Source organism: Sorex araneus, chromosome 3, assembly GCF_027595985.1.
Source record: "Sorex araneus isolate mSorAra2 chromosome 3, mSorAra2.pri, whole genome shotgun sequence".
Taxonomy (NCBI): domain Eukaryota; kingdom Metazoa; phylum Chordata; class Mammalia; order Eulipotyphla; family Soricidae; genus Sorex; species Sorex araneus.
In genome coordinates this window covers 141,224,883-141,249,013 of record NC_073304.1, presented here as the reverse complement: position 1 = coordinate 141,249,013, position 24,131 = coordinate 141,224,883, and the positions used below count along the sequence as shown (strand labels likewise).

At 41.4% G+C, this 24,131-nt stretch overlaps 1 protein-coding gene across 1 annotated transcript in view; it reads right to left on the bottom strand.

The window, feature by feature from the left end:
- RIN2 (Ras and Rab interactor 2) overlaps positions 1–24,131 on the bottom strand; it is a 299,434-nt gene that overhangs the window by 220,020 nt on the left and 55,283 nt on the right. The window contains exon 3 of the mRNA XM_055131456.1: positions 17,395–17,517. The gene's annotated coding sequence lies outside the window, so the exon portion shown is untranslated. The remainder of the gene's footprint in view (positions 1–17,394; positions 17,518–24,131) is intronic.

Genomic DNA, 24,131 nt, shown 5'->3' with positions numbered 1-24,131 from the left:
TGATGATTGATAAAGATGTAGTTGTTGAAAGTTGCAGTAGCTATGTCAAGTTCTTTATTACTATTATTTGAAAATAAATTTCAGTGCCAGGAATTGAGTCAAGGTTGCATGCATGCAAGACATGAACTTTACCACTAAGCTACATCCCTAATTTACAGCAACTTCTCTTTTTTGGGGGTGGGGGGTCACACCCAGCGATGCTCAGGGCTCACTCCTGGCTCATGCATTCAGGAATTACCCTTGGCGGTGCCCGGGGGACCATATGGGATGCTGGGATTTGAACCCATGTTGGGGACCACATGGGATGCTGGGATTTGAACCCATGTTGGCCGCGTGCGAGGCAAACGCCCTCCTCGCTGTGCTATCGCTTCAGCCCCTGAAGCAACTTCTTAACATAAGACAACAATGAAGGTTGCTACATTGATTGACTGTTTTTTTTTGGAAAAATTAAAAATAGTGAAATAAAATAATTTTATTTACATAAATTTACTTACATCAATGTGAAGGGTTGAGAGAGACAGATGTTCAAGAGAGAATATGGGCGTCACCAGAAGGAAAGTTAAGAGTACACATCTCAAGTCAAGATGTAGGCCAGTCAAGGTCTCCAGGATGGAGCCATAAAATAAAAGAAAGAAATTATATATTTCTGGTCAAGATGTGGGTCAACGCTCTCCACACTCTTAGGCCGAGCCTCATCCACAAGTGAGTCTGCAGAAAACCCAGGTATTCAGGACTTGTGACTGAAAATAATGGAGCGGGAAATGGGTGACCTTCCCCCACCTCTCAGTTTCTGGCAACTTGGCAGTCACATCCACATGCCACCTCTGGCTGGCACCAGATTATTTCATCAATGGCCATGACCCAGGCACTCATAAATCTCTTGGAAAATAGCATAAAACAATTACAGACCCCGTGCCAGGCTGTTTCACTTGGGAAACCCGGAAGGGTGCGGGTGAAGCCCCTCCCTGCCCCAAGGAAGCCAGCCCTGCCAGCAGAAAACCTCCAGAACTCAACTGCCACCATGCTCATGGCTGCTCTCCACACACTAGGGTTTAGCTTCACCCATGAGTGAATCTATTACTGGACCACACGACATCTCATACCTCACACCACTCATATTCCAAGAGTAGCACATCACATTTGATGGAGTTTAAAGTAGAAGGCAACCAATCTTAGAGGAGAATATATTTTTACAGATTATATATATGTATGTATATATATACATACATACATACATACATACACATACACAAGCACAGAAGGCTTAATATTTAACAATATGTTAGTAATCTTTTATTTATAGAAGGGTTTAATGGCCCCTCGGTGAAACACAACAATCTTCACACACTTTCCTCTAAGGAAACTTTTTTGGAGCATTTTCAGTGGTTTATTCATAAATAACAAACAATACAGAATAAATTATTTTGGTTCCCCTTTAGGACAGGGTTTTGGGTTTGTAATGGAAATATCCAAAATATGGTGGTGATATTGATGTTCAAATATTAAATATAATCAAATATTGTGAACTACTTTATAAAAATAAAATTTTAAAAAATTAAGTGTTAGGAATAAGATTAGAGTTTGATGTTAGGGTTAGGGGTTAAAAGTTAAGTGTTCAGCGTTAGGATTAGAACTCTCTTCCAAGGCAAACAAGGAGGAGAGCATGACACAGTTGCCCCCAAAACCTCCCATAAATTGAGGATTTCTCCAGGAAGGAGAGACTTTGACACTAGAATACCAAAAAGGACAAAGTTTGATTTGCAACCAAATTGTCCCTGATGTCAGCTATCCTTCTTTGATGAAGGTTATAATCTAAAACTAAATCTAAATACAGTAAATAAAATCTATTCTGTCTTGCAGCATTTTTTAATCATTAAATGTTCACATAGGAGGTTGAAAAAAATGTGAGAAAAAAAGAAAAACAAGATGTGGGGGAAAATGCAGGATGGAGAATGAGGGTTTATCACCTTTTTCTTTCTCAAAATATTTCTGTAATAGACAATGCCATCCAATAGCATTTGACCCACAGGGGAACATATTTCAAAAGTGGAATCAATCCTCTCAAGAATGTCACTTTATCAACTAAGTTTATGTCATATTTTATCTAATCTTTTTTCATCTCAACAATCTTTCTAGCATCTCTTTTGTAAGTCAATTTCATCTCAAGAAATCACTTTCTCATCAAAATCAGTTGCTCATTCATAAGAAACTCCTCAACCATTCAAGTGTTATTCTGAGACTGCAGCAATTCCACCTCACTTGCCGGCTCCAAAGTTGTCCTTAAGACTTGGAATCAACTTCTTTCAACTCCCTGTTAATGTTGATTATTTTTTTCATTTTCTCCCTTTAATCCTTTGAATGTTCTCAAATGGTATCTTGAATGGTGAATCATTTGCAAAAGGTTTCAATGTTCTTTGCATAGATCCATCAGAGGAAGAAAAGCTATCTATGACAGCTACAGTCCTAAATAATAAGACTTGAAAGTTGAACTTCTCTATTCATGGTTTGCAGAATGCTTGTGTTGGCAGGCATGAAAGTAAAATTAATCTCCTTGTACATCTCAGTCAGAGCCCTTAGGTAGCCAGGTACATTGTTAATAAGCATTAATATTGTTTTTTAAATATTTTTTCTAAGTAGAAGTTTTCAGCAGTAGGTATAAAATATTCATTAAAATGAGTGATGGAATTGGGCTGGAGATATAGTCAACAGATAGAGTACTTTCCTTGCATGTGGCCAATTCTGGTTCAAATCCTGGGAACCACATATGATCTCTGAGCACTGACAGGGAACAGCCACTCTACAGTGCTGGGCTTGGTAAAAAGCAAAAAGCAAACAAACAAAATGGGCTGGAGAGCTGTACAGGGGGGTTGAGGCACTTGCCTTGTATTCCAGCAATCCCTGACACCACATATGGTCCCCTAGGCAACACCAAAGGACACTCTTGAGCACAGAATCAGGAAAAGCCCCTGTGTACCACTGGGTATAGGGAAGGAGAAGGAGGAAGAGGAGAGAAGGAGGACATGGAAGAAGAATGGAGGGAGGGAAAAGAGCTGATGCTGCTGAATCATCACAGGTAAACTGGCCCAGACTGGAAACTCTGGGCCTTCTGGGAATGGGGATGAGAAGACCCCCTTTTCTGTCTGAAGGTCCAGTAACCCACCTACCTAACACTCTCTAGCATTGAAACAGCCTAGATTTGGGGGCTGAAGATACAGTACAGTGGGTAAGGCATTTACCTTGCACATGACTGATCCAGGTTTGATCCCTGGTGTCTTCCAAGCAGCACCAGTAGTAATTTCTAAGTGCATAGCCAGAAATAACTCCTGAGGACCAAAAAAACAAGAAGGAAGGAAGGAAGGAAGGAAGGAAGGAAGGAAGGAAGGAAGGAAGGAAGGAAGGAAGGAAGGAAGGGAGGGAGGGAGGGAGGGAGGGAGGGAGGGAGGAATAAAGGATGGATAGGAAGGGAGAGAAGGAAGGAAGGAAGGATGGATAAGGAAGGAAGGAAGGAAGGAAGGAAGGAAGGAAGGAAGGAAGGAAGGAAGGAAGGAAGGAAGGAAGGAAGGAAGGAAGGAAGGAAGGAAGGGAGGGAGGGAGGGAGGGAGGAAGGGAGGAAGAAAGGATGGATAGGAAGGGAGAGAAGGAAGGAAGGATGGATAGGAAGGAAAGAAGGAAGGAAGGAAGCAAGGAAGGAAGGAAGGAAGGGAGGGAGGGAGGGAAGGAGGGAGGAAGGGAGGAAGGAAGGATGGATAGGAAGGGAGAGAAGGAAGGAAGGATGTATAGGAAGGAAGGAAGGAAGGAAGGAAGGAAGGAAGGAAGGAAGGAAGGAAGGAAGGAAGGAAGGAAGGAAGGGAGGGAGGGAGGGAGGGAGGGAGGAAGGGAGGAAGAAAGGATGGATAGGAAGGGAGAGAAGGAAGGAAGGATGGATAGGAAGGAAGGAAGGAAGGAAAGGAGGGAGGGAGGGAGGGAGGGAGGGAGGGAGGGAGGAAGGGAGGAAGGGAGGAAGGAAGGAAGGAAGCCTTTTCCTCCAATAGAAATTTCATTTACATTATAAACCTGTTAAATGTATATACTTTTGGCCAATTATTTTTTTTAGTTTTTATTTTATTGAATCACCATGACAAAAGTTACAAAGCTTTCAGGTTTAAGTTTCAGTCATACAATGATCAAACCCCCATCCCTTCACCAGTGCACCTGTTCCCCCACCAAGAACCCCAATATGCCCCCCTCGCACACACCCCCACACCTGAGTGGCTAATGATCTTCACTATATTCTCTCTATACTTTGAATGCATTCAATATTTCAACAGAAAACTGATGATGATGATGATTATTATTATTATGAATTTTTCCTCAACAATCAATCCTGCTGAAAAGGCATCATTTGGATAGTTTGTTTTCCATTGCTGAGAATGAAGATTATAGGTTTTGGATTTCTGTTGTTTTAGCTCAGTTTAAAGTCTAGATGCATTTCTATAAGAAGTCTCTGGGTGCCAAAATGGGTTAGTAGACCTCCTGGATCATAGTCATTAAGGTGCAGAGGGGCCGTGTCATGCGGGGCTGCTCCAAATCTCATCTGGGTGGAGAGCGTGCCGGTAACACCCCCATCCCATGATCTCTTGCGAACCATGTCACTACAAGCTTGTACCTCTGGATTGTGAGTTCTAGAAGATGGCGGACGCCACATGGGCGCTGCTTCTGTTGCCACTGCTATCTTCCCCATAGAAAGAAAGAGTTGGAAGAGAAAAATCCTTCCCCCTCCCCGGGCGGCATGGAGTTGTAGCTCGGCTCACAGTCTAGATGCATTTCTATAAGAAGTCTCTGGGTGCCAAAATGGGTTAGTAGACCTCCCAGATCATAGTCTTTAAAGAGCAGAGGGGCTGTGTCATGTGAGGCTGCTCCGGATTTCCTGATCAATTATTTTTAAACATCTTCTGGAAATTGGTTGCAGATTTTACATCAGCATTTGGCTCTACCTCGGACTTGTATTTTATAGAGATACTTTTTTTTTAACACTTCATGAACCAACCAACATCTGCTAGCTTCAGGTTTCTCTTCTGCAGTCCTGTCACTTCTCTCAGACTTCATAGAAATGAAATGATTTAGGGCAGTGTTTTGGATCACGCTTTGGCTTACAAGAATATTGCTACCAGATCTTCTAATCAGACCACCAGAACTTTTTTGTTCGTTTATTTTTTGGGGGGGGTCCCTACCCAGTGGTGCTCAGGGCTTACTCCTCGCTCTACACTCAGGGATCACTCCTGCTGGACTCAAGAGACCACATGGAATTCTGAGTATCAAACCTGGGTTGGCTGCATGCAAGGCAAGCTTCCTACCCCCTGTACTATCACCCTTGCCCGCAAACCACTAAAGATTTCTATCAGCGGTAATACTATTTCATTTTCTTAGCATCCATGTTTTCCCTGGAGCAGCACTTTAAATTTCCTTCAAGAACTTTTTATTTGCATTTCCTTGATTAAACATTGGCACAAGAGCTATAACTCTTAACCTTTCTCATCTTTTGACTTCCCTTCCTCACTAAACTCAGTCATTTCTAGCTTTTTTTCTCCTAAAGATTGACATGAGCTTCATCCTTTCATTTGAACAATTGGAGTTCTGGAGATAACTCTAATAAGATCAATTAATTGAAATGAACAAATAAGATCAAATAATTGACCTTATTTCTTAGTACTGTTGTGTTTCAGGGAATACAGAGTATTGCAGATAGTGAGGTAGATCAAAGAATGGCAAGATAGTGGAATAGTCAGAATATTCACAGTAATCAATTAAGTTTACTGTTTTATGAAGGGAAGTTCATGGCTCTCCTAAACAGTTTCAATAATAATGTCAAAGTCATAATTACAGATCACCATAATACACGTAACCATAAAGTAAAACATTGAAATACTATATGAATTACCATCATATGAGATAGAGACACAAAGTGAGCATGTGTTCTTGGAAAAGTAGCAATGAGGGACTTGACATAAATGTCATATTTATAAAAACATAGAGTAACAAAACTTCACAGCATTTTCAAAGCATAATAAACTGACGTGCTTTAAACAAAAGTTTGTATATCCAAATATTGGAATTCAAAAACGTAGAGAAACAACACCCAAGATTAAGGGTTACATATTACTTTCCAGTTCATTTTTACATATTTTGGTTAGAAAATTATGAAATAAATGATATAACTAGTCACGTGCACAATTAGGTCTATTTTCTAAAAATAATTTTTAGAATAATTTCTTGTTTGTTTCTGGGCAATACCCAACAGTGTGCACAAGGTCATTTGTGGCCCTTTGCTCAGGGACCCCTCCTGGTGATGCTCAGAGAACAACATGAAGGGTGAGGATCAAATCTGGGTCAGACGAGTGTATGGCAAGCACCCTACAGACACTATCTTTCTGGTCTCTGGAATGTCTTTAATTACAAACAACACAAGAAAACTAGAAAATAAATTAATAAAGTAAATATGTATATTTAAAGGATAGGTCCCCTTATTAACCTCTGTAGTACATATTTCCAAAAGTTTTACAAACTCATCTATCTCTATTGCCTTTCACTTAGTAATATTTACTATGACTTGATATTTATATGTGCATAATTACTATCTATTCCACTAAGATATGTCTTTCAGGGAGATAAACTTTGATGCCTTCATTCTCTATTAATAGCCCCTCATCCAAGCTTCAAATACTGACTGACGCATATAAAGTGTTTACAGAAATTTAATAAATAGATGAAAGAGTGAATAGTTAATACTCACTAAATATAGATCTTCCTCAACTTATCAGACAGTTACATCCCAATAAACCCATTTGCAGAAACACTTTTAATGTAGCTAATATAATTATGGCTTAGCCTTCTATAAACACATATCAATAACATGTCATCATTAAGAAAAAATCCTTGAATGATGTACCAGTGAGACAATCTAGAAGTTATCAAGCTTGGTTTGCTTGTAATAGATCCAGGTTCAAGTTCCTGGTAACACAGTAATAACCCCGAGCAACAGAACCAAGAATAAACTCTAAGGCTCACCAGGTGTGACCCAAACCCCTCAACAAACAAACAAACAAACAAAAGCAAACATCTTTGAGTGGAACCACTGTAATTTACAAACTGTCTATATTTAAGACACTGAAAATCAATGACTACAAGCTAATCTAACCAAAATTAGGGAGGAGATGGCAAATGTATTGGAATCTTTCTCTTTCACCTCATCTGCTGTTGATTAATTGAGCCATTACTTACTGTTTGAAGTTGGCAAAAGTACTGGTTTGGCAGGACTTGAAAGAGAGGATACTTCATAATTAGAGCTGACTGTACCCCATCAGTGTCAACGTGCAGGGTAAGTGTGGGAAGGCGCCAGGGTACCTGTGTGCCTGTGCTCACTCGGCAAGAGCAGTACCCACCAGCAGGGCTCACTGCAGCCCCCTCACAGCCTGACGGAGTCGAACACATGAAGTGTCTCGAGGCCATGTGGAAGGAAAGGCTGAAATGGAGTAACTTGTGCAGTAGATAGGAGGGGAAAAGAATAAGCCCTTTCATATTTTTTTATTTATCCACTATCTAGATTTTTAAAAAAATACCAATTTACCATTCATTGTGAAAAAGTGCTCAAGGAATATGTCTTGGTCTAATAAAGACCATTGTGGCTACCAGACAATGACTCTTTCTGGCAGAATTAAAACTTGATCTTGCCCTTCCCTTTAATTCTTTTAGTGAGGATGTCCATACTATAAAACACTTTCTGAGTATATCATTCTGAAGAGATGTAGGGACAGGAATTGAGGTTACAATATTAAAAATTTTTAGTTGGCAATAAATTTTAACTTAGATAACAATAGCAATAGTTCAAAACTCTTACTAATCCAAAGAAAACAAAGTAAGAAAGATTTTGCCAAATCTTTTCACCAAAGATGACACATATAAAATGGCAAATAAGTTTCATGAAAAGATGCTCAACATCACTAGTAGTTGGGAAAGGGTAAAGCCACAGATGATGCTATCACATTTCTACCAGGATGACTAAAGCCAAAAGACTGACAATCCCAACTCTGAGGAAGGTCTTGGAGAAACCAGATACTTCAGACACAGTTGGTGGACAGTAATCAAGTAGCATAGCCTCTTTGGAAAACTGGTGGTTTCTTAAAGAACTAAACATACACATATGATCCAGAAATTCAAATTATAGGTACCTATCCAAGAGAAATAAAAATATATGCCCACATAAAAATGTGTTGGGTTGGAGAGTCAGTCCAATGGGGTAGGTGCTTGTCATACATGTGCCTAACCTGGATTTGATTCCTGGGTTTGATTTCTGGCACCCCATATGGTTTCTGGAGCACCACTAGGAGTAATTCCTGTGTGCAGAGCCAGTAGAACACTCAGGACTCACTGGGTGTGGCCCCAAAATAAAACTAAAAGTTATCTGTGGATGTTTATAATAGCATTATTTATAGTAAAGAAACTAAAAGTCTATCAACTGTAGAATGCATAAAGAAAATGTGAGATATCCATTCAATGAGATATTTCATAGTAAAAATAGAACATATATTATAATATAAATGACTTTAGCAATATTCTAAATGAAAGCAACATTCATAAAAGACCACATACTGTATAACAACATTTACATGAAATTTCTTTAAAACTATGTAAGTACTAAACCATTTGCTCCTGTATATCTAAAATGGGTCAAATCGTGATATGAAAAGTATATTCTAATGATGGTATTATAAAAATATGGGGGAATATTCAGTCATTTAGTGCTATCAAAACTTGTTTTCTATAAGTTAAGAATTAGAGCTGAAAATGACAAGAAATACTATACATTACAAGTTATATCACTGTATCACTGTCATCCCATTGTTTGTCGATTTACTCGAGCGGGCACCAGTAACGTCTCTATTAACTCAGCCCTGAGATTTTAGCAGCCTCTCTTTACTCATCTTTATCAATGATTGGAGGCTCTTTCAGCATCAGGAGAATGAGACCCATCGTTACTGGTTTTGGCATATCAAGTACGCCATGGGTAGCTTGCCAGGCTCTGCCATGCAGGTGGGACATTCTTGGTAGCTTTCTGGGCTCTCCGAGAGGTTATGTATATATCTGTTACTGTATTTAGAATATGAATATGCTATAGGGAGCTTGCCAGGCTCTCCCAAGGGGGCAATAGACTCTCTGTAGCTTGTCAGGTTCTCCAAGAGGGAGAACTAGGCTATTAGAATCCGGGAGCTTGGTTTTAGAGTCTCTGGATGTTGGCCATTGATGGGATTACACAGCACTGGGGGCAGTTTCTGGGTATGACCGCCTAGCTACTGAAAAATGGGAGATCTGGGCAGAAGAGGCCCAGTCTCAATCTGAGCAGCTTTGGAGATATCGGCCCTGGGTCCCACACACCTGGGTTCCTCTGTGGGTTCCTTCATGCATGAGGCTCGTCTGAACATGTGGAGAGTGGCCTTGAGCATGACTGTGGCTGGATTCCAGAGGTCTTTAACTGTCAAGGCTCTGTTCAGGGCAGGCAGGGAAATGCAACCTGTCCCCTCCGAGGGACCCCAGTGAAGACAGCCAGGCGTGGGGATATATATATATATATATATATGTGTATATATATATACATACACATATATATAACACAAGTTATATACTAAAATAATATCACCTTACAAATAAAAATAATATTATGATATCATATCATATGCCAATGAAATTGGCACATTTCAAAAAAAAATCTAAAAGTCTCACCATGTGGTTTGATATAAGGCAAAATATCCAAACCACAGAGCCAACACTGAAATCAAGAGACCCAACCTTTAGCAACCAAACTTAAAAAGGTGGCCATCAAGAGAGCAGGCTGGAGGGGTGGGGAAAAGGGGGTCGATATCTGAGGGAACCTGGGAATTTTGGTAGAGGAAGGTTGACACTTGTGGTGGGACTGGTGCTACAATATTGTATGTCTAAAACTCAACTATGAATAACTTTGTAACTCACAGTATTTTAATTTAAAAAGTGGGGGAAAAAAGCTCTGGAAATAGCCAATGTTAGGGGGCTGGTGGTGAGAAAGGAATCCTTAACCACTGTTACTGGAGGTGTCATCTGCTTCAACCTCTATGGAAAGCAATACGAGGACCTTTCAAAAAAATACAAATAGAACTCCCATTGGATCCAGTGATACCACATTTTGTCACCTATCTGCAAAACACAAAAATATTAATTCAAAAGATATATGCACACCTATGTTCATTGCTACACATAGTACAATAGCCAAGACATGAAAACAACCCAAATGTCCAACTATTGAATAATGGATAAAGAAGTTGTGGTATATATTTGCAATGGAATACTATGCACCTCTAAGAATAAACAAAATCATGCAATTTAAAGCAACATAGATGGAACTAGAAGATATCATACTGAGTGAAGTTAGTTGTTAAAAAAGGAATAGATACAGAATGATCTCTCTCCTATGTGGGACTTAAAGATACACAGCAAAGTAGCAACAAAGATCCAAAGGCAACATGAAGGGGGGACCAATCCACATAATTAAATATGGAGTGACATGTTTTAAAAGGGTGGGGCAGTGGGATCACTTAGGGGAGAGAGGTGGGTACACTGGTGATGGGTGTGTGTTGGAATTATGTGGTGTTATGCTGGCATAATAATGCCAGCCATGAGAAAACGTTACAGTATTGTAGATCACAGAATCACAAACAATAAACAATACATAAATAAACCACAGATAAAAACAATAGTACTATAATACTATAATAGTATTACCAAATGCTTAAAATTTTAAGATGAAGTAAACTTGAAGATTTAGTTCACTCATATTTTCCTACATACACATAATAAGAAGTACTTAGCTTAGCATTATTTTGTGTTCCAGATATGCTAGAGGTTGAGCACTGACTTTTTTTGGCAAGGGGAGCATATTTTAATACTTTTTTCTATTCAAAAATATAATTTGGGGACAGATTCATATTGTCATATAGTTTTCTTTACTTCTTTTTGGTGGGGAGGCAAGCAAGTGTGTGTTTGAAGTCACACCCAGCGATGCTCTGGGGTTACTCCTGGCTCTGCACTCAGGAATCACTCCTGATAGTGCTCAGGGGACCACATGGGATGTCACACATCAAACTTGGATTGGTTGCATACAAGACAAATACCCTACACACGGTACCCTACACACTCCAGCCTCTTCTCTTTTTAAAAAAGAAAAAAAATGCTTTTGGGTCACATCCAACTAAGCTTACGACTTACTCCTGGCCTCATGAAATACTTTTGACCATGGTCAGGGATCATATGGAGTGCTGGGAATCAAACCCGGGTCACCAGAGTACAAGGTAAGTGCCCTACCTACAGTACTATTTATCCAGTCCCATTTTCCTCCTTAAAAAAAATAAATTGCATAATGTCTCTTTGTGGGGTTGCACCTAAATTCAAATAAATTAAGTAGCTATGCGAAAGAATTATCTGCTTTCTTTCCCCTTCAATCTAAATATCTTGGAGGTGTTTCTGAAATAATTTACTATAGAAATTGTATCTAAATTGTTTTATAAGCTTTCAAAAACTTGTAATTCTTTTAGATACTTTCAAGGACCCCACCCCCAAATAACTTAACACCAAGAAGTCACATACTGACCCACACATCTGATACTTTCTGCTCAGTCTTGTGCATTTATAAAGACAGAAGCAAGCCTCTAAGTCTATAGGCATCCCACAGTGTTAAAAATACATATGGTCTCATTAATGGTAGCATCAGAATGCTCTACTGGGATAAGCAAGATCCCAGAATTGAGCCACCAGAATTGAGGCCTAAATTCATAGATCCCTTGCTCAACACATAGAATACATAGATATGTGTATAAAATATGTATAAAATATAAAATATGTGTATATATAAAAACATTCATGAATTTTTGGAATTATAATGCTTAGTCATTCAAGACAGGTTTTTTTCCACAGATCTTCTTTATAGGTCCAAGAACACAGCACTCAAGCCACCCATAACATATGATTTATGACTTATAACTCACAAAAAAACATAAAACATCAAATCTTTTCTCTGCTAACTTGGAAAAAGTCTTGTGAATTTATGACAGCAAATTCCAAGCAACATAAAAGCCCTGTCCCTTTTTCTTCAAGCTAATGTCTCTTCTCCTTCCAGCTAAATTGTATGCATGCCAGATGAGAGAGCCAAGGTACAAGAGTAGGAAAAAAAAAGACATTTTCACAGAATCCAAATCCTTCTCCTAAAATGTAGGAAAATAAACACACCAAGACAATAGATAATTTATACATTCTACTTGCTGCTCTTCATTCTTATAAGCTTGAGCAACTGGTCTGTGTGAATGCTAAATCCAATCATGTTATGCAACTGCCAAGGTGGTAACAAGTATTCACTGTTGGAGAAAAAAGCTCATAAACCTCAGACAATTTCATAAATTTATGATGAAGGAAGTCATGGGATAAGGTAAGACTATAACCCCCAGCTAAAATCTGAGATTTTTTGTTTCTAGAACCAGAGGTTGTGCAACTTAATAACCATGTTACCTCCCATTTATTATAAATTAGATAACCAATGTTACCTCTCATTTATTATAAATTAGAATATCACTTAGGATTTCAGATTTTGCCCAAAGTAATAATGAAAAGTAACACTGATAAAGGTTTTTAAAGTTCACATTTCATTTGCCCAATTTACCAGGAGCCAGAGGAAGCAAGGTACTTATCCTAAGCCAAAGACAATAGTAGACACCCAGTAAAGGCAGAAAAAACAATTTCCCTGACTTTTGCCTTGGTTGGGCCAGGTGATATGCTTTAGTCTGTACAATGCCTGTAAATCTCGTGCACAAAACCTCTAGGGTGTCCACTTGCACTCCTGTGCCTCAGTCACCAACACAAGAGTGCTCCCCTCCAGCAGCCAGTGCTCACAAGGACTGACTCAGAATGCGCCAGGTGAGCAGGCCTGAAACTAGACATAGCAGGAATCCAAGTCCAACTAGAATTCTGTCAGAAATAGTCACCCAAGTGACAGAGCCTCACCTAGCCATTCCCCAGATGTGTATCAGCAAAGCTGCTCACACGAGCCCCACCCTGATCAGCAATCCCTAGCCAGCCTTTGGCGTGTGAACAAGACAAATGCTTGTTATTCATCTTTCCACAGAATCTAGGAGTGATTCATTGATTCAGAAATCAAAGGGCAAGTGTAGGAAGCATGGGGAAGAATTTATAAGAGTTTTCCTCTTTCTTTCCCTGGAAAAATGAATAGGAATAAACAATATATAGTTAGGAACTTCATGATAACTGAAAAGATTTCCCCAATTTCTCAACTAGCCTTGCATTCATGACGTTTGGTGGGATCATTCCAAGATACATTCTTCATAGCTGTCACGGGTTCCCAGTGGAGACTAAGCCCCTCTGCCCACGGTGTCACCTGCCCATGGTCACACTTTGTGACATGTGCCCATGGTCACACTCTCTTCTTATTCATCCTCAATTTTCTAGCCATGTTTCCAGGCATGAAATCCATATAAATATTCATCCCCTAATTCCTGACCCAAACTGGGACATGGCTCATTTTCACAAAAGATAACTAATATTTAGGGAGCATTTAAATGTGTCAGAGGCCATCCCTAATGGCTTCCCATTTTCCCATCTGTTAAGTGAAGCCACAAACAGTGCCTACCTATCTCTCAACACTATTGTGAGGGGAAAAAATGTATAAGGTCTCCAGAACAGACCAGTCTCATATAAGCTTTACATACATGTTATAGGCTGTTGGGCAAGACTAATCCTTACTACTTGTCAGGCTTCTATGCCATACCTGCTGATATTGAAAATAGATGAAACTGAGAAAAATCTAAAAGAAAAAATAAAGAGAAAGGGAATATATTCTCTCTTCACAGAACTTCTTTAAGATTCGTAGCCAGATGACGATAGTACTAGCTTTAACTAAGGAGAACAACAAGATGTTTTTTTAATGAGGCATCTCTAGCAATGATATCTAGGCCACACATTTCTATTGTATGAAGAGATGCCTGGGAAGCAGAGAAGATAAAACAGTAATGCTGGATGTATTATACTGGGATTTTGCACTGAATGACTGCCAAAGGTACTTCCCCGCAAGAATTTTGTCAAAAAGGATTCAGAAAAACTCTGAAACCTCAGGTGAGTGGAGGGAGAGGCTTGCTCTAGACATCATCAGGATATCCTTAAGGTAACAAGAAATAGTGCCTAAAAATCCAGTCATAAACAAAACAAAACAAAACAAAAACAGAAAAACCATCCCCCAACCAAAACCTGTCACAGGCTGGTGTGTGGGAGGGAAACTGTGAGTGTTAGTGGAAGAAGTGGCCACTGGTGAAGAGAATGGTGTTGGAACTCTGTATGCCCAAAACTCAATAACGAATAACTTGTATCCATGGTGACTAAATAAAAATTTAAAAATAATGATAAATAATAAATAATTTTAAAAATAAATTAAAAGAGCCCAGCTAGGAGAGTTGCCCACCAAGAGTTTGTGTGTGAGCACTGCAGCAACTGCCAGCAGCACTGAGCACTGCCAAGGATGTGAGTACCACAACATCATGGCGAGGACCACAGGAAATAGGGGAGCATCACATTCGAGCCTATGTGATGCCTGCAGCAACATCACTGCACATCATTGCAACATGTAGACAAAGGAAGGGAAAATGAAATTAGAGGATGAAAACTGCCTCCCATTTTTTCCCTATTTATCTATTCTTTTAAGTGGGATTCTGGTCCTGCTGCCACTTCTTTACCACTGAAGCCCTACACCCATCAACCACAGGATCAAATGTTTGGCATTCCAGATGATTAAAGATAGTGCATGCAGTTCTCACCCGGCTGCAAAGCCGTGAGGGCAAACAGCTAAATAAATTAGTAAACACAGTGCCACCAATCCTGCAGCAAAAGTCAAGAGGCCACAGAAATAGTTCAGAGGCTGATATGCACACTTTGCATGAGAGGCCAGAGACTCCCAGGACCACTTGGTTTCCTGAGCACTGACTGGAATGACCCCTGAGCACCACTAGGCTTGACCCAGATATTGCTGCCCCTCCCCCAAGAAATACACACAAATACATATACACACATATATCCAAAAAGCAAAGGCTAATTGGAATGATCTCATATATTTCACATTTAGAAGTAATTTATATATATAGAGTTTTTGGGTTTTTGGGTCACACCTGGCGATGCACAGGGGTTACTCCTGGCTCTGCATTCAGGAATCACCCCTGACGGTGCTCAGGGGACCATATGAGATGCTGGGAATCGAACCCGGGTCGGCCGCGTGCAAGGCGAACACCCTACCCGCTGTGCTATTGCTCCAGCCCCTAGAAGTAATTTATATCTTATTTCATTTTTTTTTACACCAAAGTCAATTTTCTAGTGTTGCACATGTAAAAACATTTTTCTACTTGGCTAGCACACAAGTAAACTACAGTACCTCGTAACCCTGCTGTTCCTGTTATTGTTGAGTTTACCATTTAATTTTGGGGAAGCTATTTATTTATAAAAGTCAAACACAAAGATGTTTGATCTCACAAGAAAGCCAGAGAAAATAAAAGAGAAAACTCTGACCCCAAAAGATAAGCATCGAGAAAAGGCTTCAGAATTTATTCCTGGAATTTTGTAATCCCTTAATTTATTTCATCATTTTCAAGAGTTGAAATGCTCTCCAGCATTTATGTAACTCAAACATATTCATTGTCTATCTACTATGAGTCAAAGTCTGTGCAAGAAGAAATGAGGTGAAGGTGAGAAACAAATCCATCCCTGGCCTAAAGGCAAACAAGAAGTAAAAGCAATGATGACCCACAGTTGATCACATAACTGATGATTATTTTACACTATATGAAAAAAAGATATAGTGTATATCTTTGGCCTACTTCTCCCTCTGGGAGAAACTGGCAATCTTTTGAGAGTTTCCTGCCCACATGGGACAGCCTTGCAAGCTTCCCTTGGTGTATTCATATGCAAAATCCAGTAACAAGCTGGATCTCATTCCCCTGACCCTGAAGAACCCCCAGCGCAACATCGTTGGGAGGGCCGAGTCAAGATAGACTTCTAAGACCTCAGGGAAAAGACGAAATGAGATGTTACTGAGCCCACCCGAGAAATCGGTGATTAATGGGATTTCATGATTTTGTGATCGTGATATGAAAAAAAGCATCTCATGTAACATGAGCAGATACCATGGGTTATGAGCTCATGGAGGGAAGCTAGCTTCCTGGGAGAACTGAACATTTAAGTGAGGGCAAGCGGTATCAAATGAAGGAAATAGTTGCAAAATCCTCGCTAGCTGTAGCACTTCAGCTCACTCAGCTGCCATTTGCTTTACCTGCAGCTAAGTATAACGCCACCTGCCTTGAGTGTTGTTGCAATGGGTTTCAGTGAGGATGCTGACAGGGGAACAGGATCAGCAGAATACCTCCTCAGGGTAGCTTCCTGCTCCACTCAGGATCACAGAGGCGACTGGAGCTGGGCTCTGGAGACACATGGCCTTTCTCTAGGGCTCAGCTTCCTCACTGCACGGTGACTGGTCTCAAAGGCAAGTGTGACAGGCAGTAGCCAGTAGCCATGTCGCCATCCCCATTCTCAGCGTTGGAAGCCAACAGCGCTGCAGCTTTGATTCTCAGTATGGCAGTTACTGTGTTTCCAGGGGGAGTTGGGGGACCAGGGGAGTTGGGGAGCCGGGGAAGCAGCCTTCCCTGCACGATGAGGCACAGAAATACACATATTCAAGCAAAACCATCTTTTTTTTGAGGGGGGGAGGCAGGTAGGAAACCTAGTGATCTACACTGACCTCTCTCTAACGCTACTTTCTTTTCATTGTGGATATCAAGAATTCCACAGTGGGAAAAATGGACTACTGAGGATGAGAAGAAAGATCAGTGGGAAATCCATGCAGACAGGAGAAAGAGAAGTAAAATAAATTTTTCTGTGGGCACAAGACCCCACCAACAGTGACTGTCCTTTCTGTGTAATCACTTGGGTCTTTGTGCTCCCATGGTGAAAATGGGGGCAACAGCACCCTGCCACTGTGGCATTATTGGATAAATTAAATGAATGACTCCATCCAAATGCTTAGAGCTGTTCCTGGCTCATCATTAGCGCACCATAAATGGAAATGGGCACATTTTATGTTCTTGGGGTTCCTGCACTCTCATGCCCCTAATTCTCGTGCATTAAAAATGGGGTTACTTGGGTACCTGGCCATGGGTATGCAAATGGTCCTCTTATCAGAGAAGCCAAATCCAGACAGTACACAATATCACTGTTACACTGATGGATTCAAAAGTGAGGGGGTAAAGTTCCAGAAAATGCCACACACTGGGTTTCACAATCTCTGCTACGTACCCTTAGGCAGCACCTCCTCCCACGTCAGGCAGGCCCCAACTTCGCCAGCATCCTGCAGGGCTTGTGCATTTGATCTTCTCCAGCAGCAGTTCAGAAGCGTGGATCTCTCCTTTCCATCTACACCTGGAATCAAGCCATGGGGGTGGGTGACGTTTCTGAAAACGCATGATTATCCACACAGAAAACACGCCTCTTGAGGCACATCTGGGATGAGGCTAACAGGGAGGAGCAAGTGGCCTTATTTCCTGCTCCAGGCCTGCATCCCCGTCACTGGGCAAGGAAACAGAACAGGGAACTTACTTTACAGGGACGTTCTAGAAATCCCTGGGTCAGTGCTCATATTTCTAAAACTCCAGGATGAGGGGCCAGAGCAATAGTACAGGGGTAAAGTGTTTGCCTTGCATGCAGCTGACCCAGGTGCACCACCAGGTGGGGACTAGAAACAAAATAAATCAATAGAACTGCAGAATCATCTTTTCCTTTAAGAAATGGACTAGGCCTGGGGGAGCGGTGGGTGCTACAGCAGTCAGTGCGCATGCCCAGCTTGTCCCTAACCCGGGTCCCACTCCTAGCACCACATGGCCTCCTGAGCACTGCACGCTGTAACCTGAAGGCCCTGAGCACTGCCAGGGGAGCCCCTGAGCATTGGCCCTAGTGCTGAGAGGCCCTATCAGCATCACGTCCCTCTGCCCTGGTGTTGGCACCAGCCTGAGTGCCATGGCTGAGTGCCCTGCTCCTGGGCTTCCTCAGCACTGCAGGGAGGCTCACTACCACCCTCAGGTGGAGTGATCACCAGTAACGCTATCTTCTCCTCCATCAGTCAGATGACAGTTTGTTTCTTTTACCTCTTGCAGGACACATCTCCTACATATTTTAAAGAACACCACAATCTTCCAACCTAGGATTCTGCTTTTCTGTTTTTTAATTTGTTTTGTGGGCCACACTCGGCTATACTCAAAGCTTACTCCTGGCTCACACTAGGAATCACTCCTGGCAGGCTCAGGGGACCAGATGGGGTGCTGGGATCAAACCAGGATCAGCCTAATGCAAGGCAAACACCATACTTGCTGGACTATCGCTCTGGCCCTAATCTAGGGTTTTGGAGCTAGAGCTACTGTGAACCAGCTCCTAAATTATCTCCCTGTTTTAGTTTCCTTTCCTTTTGGGGGTAGGGGCAGGGGAGAGGTTCAACACACTAACATTTTTCATTATCTATTTATCTATTTATTTATTTATTTATTTATTTATTGAATCACCGTAAGCAACACTTACAAAGCTTTCATGTTTGAGTTTCAATCATACAATGATCAAACACCCATCCCTCCACCAGTGCACATTCTCCACCACCCATGTCCCAGTATCGCTCCCTGCCCCCACCATGTCCCACCCCCTTCTCTGCCTCTATGACAGTTTCCCTCTTACTCTCTCTCTACTTATGGGCATTATGGTTTGCAATGCATATAATGAGAGGCCATCATGTTTGGTCCTTTATCTACTTTCAGCACACATCTCCCATCCCCAAATGATTCCTCCATCATTGACTTAGTGATCCCTTTCCTATCCCAGTTGCCCTCGCCCCCAGCTCATAAGGCAGGTTTCCAACCATGGAGCAATATTCCCGGCCCTGTCTCTACTGTCCTTGGGTGTTCGTCTCATATTATGTTATTTTATATTTCACAAATAAGTGCAGTCATTACTATATCTGTCCCTCTCTTTCTGACTCACTTCACTCAGCATGATACTCTCTATGTCCATGCACTTATAAGCAAATTTCATGACCTCATCTTTCCTAACAGCTGCATAGTATTCCATTGTATAGATGTACCAAAGTTTCTTTAACCAACTGTTTGTTCTCGGGCACTCGGATTGTTTCCAGGTTCTGACTATTGTGAACAGTGCTGCAATGAACATACAAGTGCAGATGTCATTTCTACTGTGCTTTTTTGCACCCTGGGGATATATTCCCAAAAGCAACACAGTAACATTTTCAAAATTATCTATGTGTGTGCAGTTTTCTGACAAAGAAAAAACAAAACACAGACACAAAGACTTAGTTTCCTTTGACCAAGAATTACCACATATGACACATGAAGAGGCCACAGAGGGCCAGGCACCTGGAACTGACACTGGGGACAGGGCGACTGTGACTCCAACCACTGAGAGGAAGGACACAGTGGACACGCGGCTTTGCTCATACAAGTCATACTGGGTGGATTTGCTCCTATAGGCCACATTGAGGGGTCTGAGCAATAGTATAGCATGTAGGTGCTTGCCTTGCACACAACTGACCAGGGCTTGATCCCAGCACTCTTGCTGGTCTCCTTCATCCTGCTATGAGTGATCCCTAAGCACTGCCATGTATGATCCCAAAACACAAAAACATACAATTCATATTGAGTGGATTTACTCATTGAATTCACAGAGTGATTTGCTCACATGATTCAAATTACTCTGCTCTGTGTTTTACTCTCTAGATCTTCCTCCACATCTTTCTACCTGAACTACCTTGAAGCCTTCAGGAGTCCCCCATAGGGAAATGGGGTTTCTCCACTGCCCCTGGCCTTCGCTTGGGGTAAAGACATTACTGACCACCTATGCCAGATTTGCTGCATTTCCAACTCCTTAAAAACAATCTATGAGATGACTTAGTCCAAGGCAGATTAAATAAACACAAACACAAATGCAGGTGCTAAAATCATTTGGCAGAACTTGGCAATGAGGCTCAACTCTTTAGAATTCTCAACCCTGGTGGCATAACAAAAAAATTTTGCACATCCCCTGTACCCCAAATCATTTACAACAGAATCCCTGGGCATCAGACCCACACAGCCCTATAACTCAATGGCCACTGGAGGATTCCAATGCACAGGGAAGGCTGAGACCAGCAGCCAGTGATTAACAACTTTAAAACTCTTTATTTCTACCCACAGTCATATAGTTCACATCATGACCTAACTCTGTACACATGTACAAAACAAGCACATTTTATAAAATTATACTGAGCACTTACATTCTGCTTTTTTTCACTCCATGAACTTCTATTGAAAACAATGCTGGATGAGCCCAAAGTCACTCACAAAAGAATCACAATTCACTACAGGATTATGACCCATATTTGGAAACATTGCTGCCCAAGGGATCAAGAATATGGTAAAATTAATGATTGCATACTATTCTTGAAATATAAACCTTTTTTCAAAAATTCCCAAGGAGGGTGTGAAGCCTAAAAATAGACAAATATTTCCAAACACTCATTTTAAAAAATCTTTATTTACTCCAAACCTTTCACTTGACAAACAAGGAATTTTCTCACTCTACATTTGCTCTGGTCAGCACATCTACTGATGAACATTTTTTTCAGACCACTAAGCATTATTTCATTGCTTTGCTATGATATTTTGAGGGTTCTCAACCTTATAGCTTATTTAGATGGTTTTTATCTGTATTGCTCAGAGTGCTGATCTCAATTTTCCCTCTTCCAAAATGCAATACATTCACAGGGCACAGAGCATACAGTAGTCATTTGCATTTGGTACTTGTTAACCGAGCTTTAGTGATCATTCTGGCATATATTTCCAATTAGGATTTAACAAAATCAAACTCTACAGAGGTTGATGGAAAATACATCTGGTCTTACAGAGAAGGGGTGTTGCTTTCACCTTCAGTTTCTCAATAGTCACCCTGCTCTGACATCAGACTATCCAGTGGGTTATCTGGTGCCCTAAGACCAGAACAAAATATGCAGAATTAAAGGTTGTTGCAAGTACCCAAGTCTCACTCATGTTGCTGCAGAGGCATCCCTAAGTGCTTCAGACAGTTTTCTGAAAGTGGGAAAGGGAAAAGTTCCCCAGACATTTTGACTTTGAAAGCTAGCATAATTAGGGAGTCAGGAGATGGTGTGCAGTTGGGTAAAGCACTTGCCTTGCATGAGCTCATCCAAGGCTGACCCCTGGAATTTCAGACGCCTTCCCCCATCCACAGTGCTAACAGGAGTGATCTTTGAGCTCTGAGTCCAGAGTATGCCTTGAATATCACTGCAGGTGACCCATCCCTCTCTCCCAAAAAAAAAAACTTAAAAGGAAAAATAGCATAACTGGCTCAATCCAACCCAATCTACAGAACAGATAGTAAAATACCCCAAGGTGGAGCTGTATGACATATGCTATAAAATTTGCACAGAGGGACTTAAAACACCAGTAACTGAGAGGTATTCTTTATATACAGAAACTCTAAGTGTCCATGAAACAGAGAAGCCATCTGGTTGAGGCTTCCCTCTGGGAGAGAGAAGCAGAGCAGCTGGAATAGCTTGGGAAGCTGTCTCCACCTTGCCATGCTGGTCTCACAGAGCCTGGATCCAGGAAGCATTTTCTGAGCAAAGGGAGTAGGTTTCTGACAATTACTGAACTTTATCACAGTTGTGTTTCCAAGAGAAAAGTAAATTCACCTCACGGATACTAGTTTCTTAGCAAACTACTACTTCCCTGGAGGATATGATGTATTTCTTATTATGAAATCCTGAAATTATCTTAAACTTGAACTTGACTTTTCCCAGCGCTGCACGCCTGGTGTGCTGACGGGCTTCCATGCTGCACTGTGGCCGCACAGTGCTGGGAGCCCCCAGCGCATAACTGCTGGAGCGTGATGGACAGACCGTGCAATGTCAGGGCCTGAACTCAGGGCCTCACAAAAGCCGTGTGGCTGGTCTATCACTTTGAATTATCTTCCTGACCCCACAATGCTTTCATCAGTCCAGATATGAAAGAGAGTGGAGTATTGTTTTTGGATACCTCCATCTTCCCTTTCCTTTTCCTCAAGTTTTCTTTGAATTGGCTGTACTGAAAAAAAGCATTGCATCTATTTCTCTATGGAAGAGAGGAGAAAGAGCTACAAATAACTGTACATTCTCCGAGTAAAACTCCCTGTGGCTGAACTGTCCAGTACAGTGGACACCAGCTTATGTGATGAGTAACCCCTTGTTAAAAGAAAATATGTATCACGTTTTGAAGACAGTACAAAAATGTGAAATACCCATTAACAACTTTTTACAATGACTGCATATTGGACTAGTTTTATGAACCAGTTTAAATCTATTATTAAAATTAATTTTGCCTATTTCTTTTAATTTTTGAAAATGTGACAGCTGAAACTTCTTATCTTACTCTAAGAATCTTTGATTCTTCCATCCCTCTCGAAGAGCCCAGCAAGCTACCAAGAGTATCCTGCCTGCATGGCAGAGCCTGGCAAGCTACCCGTGGCATATTCAATATGCCAAAAACATAACAAGTCTCACAATGGAGACATTACTGATGCCCACTCAAGTAAATTGATGAACAACGGGAGGACAGTGCTACAGTTGATTTGTTTAGTTTGTGGTGTTGAGGATGGAATCCAGGGTCTCACACATGAGAGGCATACATTTGACTGCTGAGTCATTATCCCCAGGCCCTAGAAAATTTTAAATGACATGGATAGCTGACAATATATTTTCACTGGGCAACACTGTTTCACAGAATAATCCTCGAAATCATTAATATCACAGGAATCCACCTCTCACCCCGCCACCTCCTGGCTAGGCTGACTTATTTACTATATTCTGGGCACACACACACACACACAAAGTCTGCTTAGCCTTAAACACCTTTCCCTCTGCTGCCACCTTTTGCTACTAATCCTTCCCATCCTTTAAGACCCACCTCATGCCCAATTCTGTCACTGTCACTGTCATCCCTTTGCTCATCGATTTTGCTCGAGCGGGCACCAGTAACGTCTCCATCTTGAGATTTGTTGTTACTGTTTTTGGCATATTGAATACACCACAGGTAGCTTGCCAGGCTCTGCCGTGAGAGCTGGATACTCTCAGTAGCTTGCTGGACTCTCCGAGAGGGTCGGAGTAATCAAACCTGGGCCGGCTGCATGCAAGGCAAATGCCTTACCACTGTGCTATCTCACCACCCTTCATACAGACTTTTTGCTGTTGAAACAGAAATGGGAAAAATTGTTGCAGAGACACTCCAGAAAGATGGAACCTAGAAAGCAAAGCAAAGTAGCTGGATTCCAGGTATCCTCTGGCAGGGGAACATCCACAGACTTCCCAGGCCAGCTCCTCCAAGGTAGGAGAGGCAGTGTGGAGAATTACCAGGAGTACAAAGTGCTAGAGAGGATGGAAATGCCCAACATTCCTGGCATTCTTGCCATCACTGGCTTCTGGCAATAAGAACTGAAGGACTAGCTCCAATCCATTTTTGGTGTAAGCTCAACCAAGAGATCCCTGACCCTGATTTCACTTTCCTTAAGGTAGAAATAAAAACTAGCTGTATAAGGAGATGCTAATAAATATATGGATGTATAAGCGACTCTGTAACTTCAGCACCACCCAAACTAGCCCAACCCCTTTGGGAATATGTTTGGTCATAGTTAACGCACTCTATAAAAATCTTTCCTGCCAAGCCTAGCCCCTGCACCAAGATGAGATATACCTCAGCAAGCCCTTATGCTTCCTATATTCTCATTCTACCTTCCTGGAATTCTTTTTGTTTCTTTTTGGGTCACACCCAGGAATGCTCAGAGGATGCTCCTGACTCTGCCCTCAGAAATTACTCCTGGCAGTGCTCGGGGCACCATATGGGATGCGGGGGATGGAACCTGGGTCACCACATGCAAGGCAAACACCCTATCACTCTGGCCCCTTGAAAAGGCAAAGAAACTGGTGCCCAGATTGGGGTCACTCGCTTCCCTCT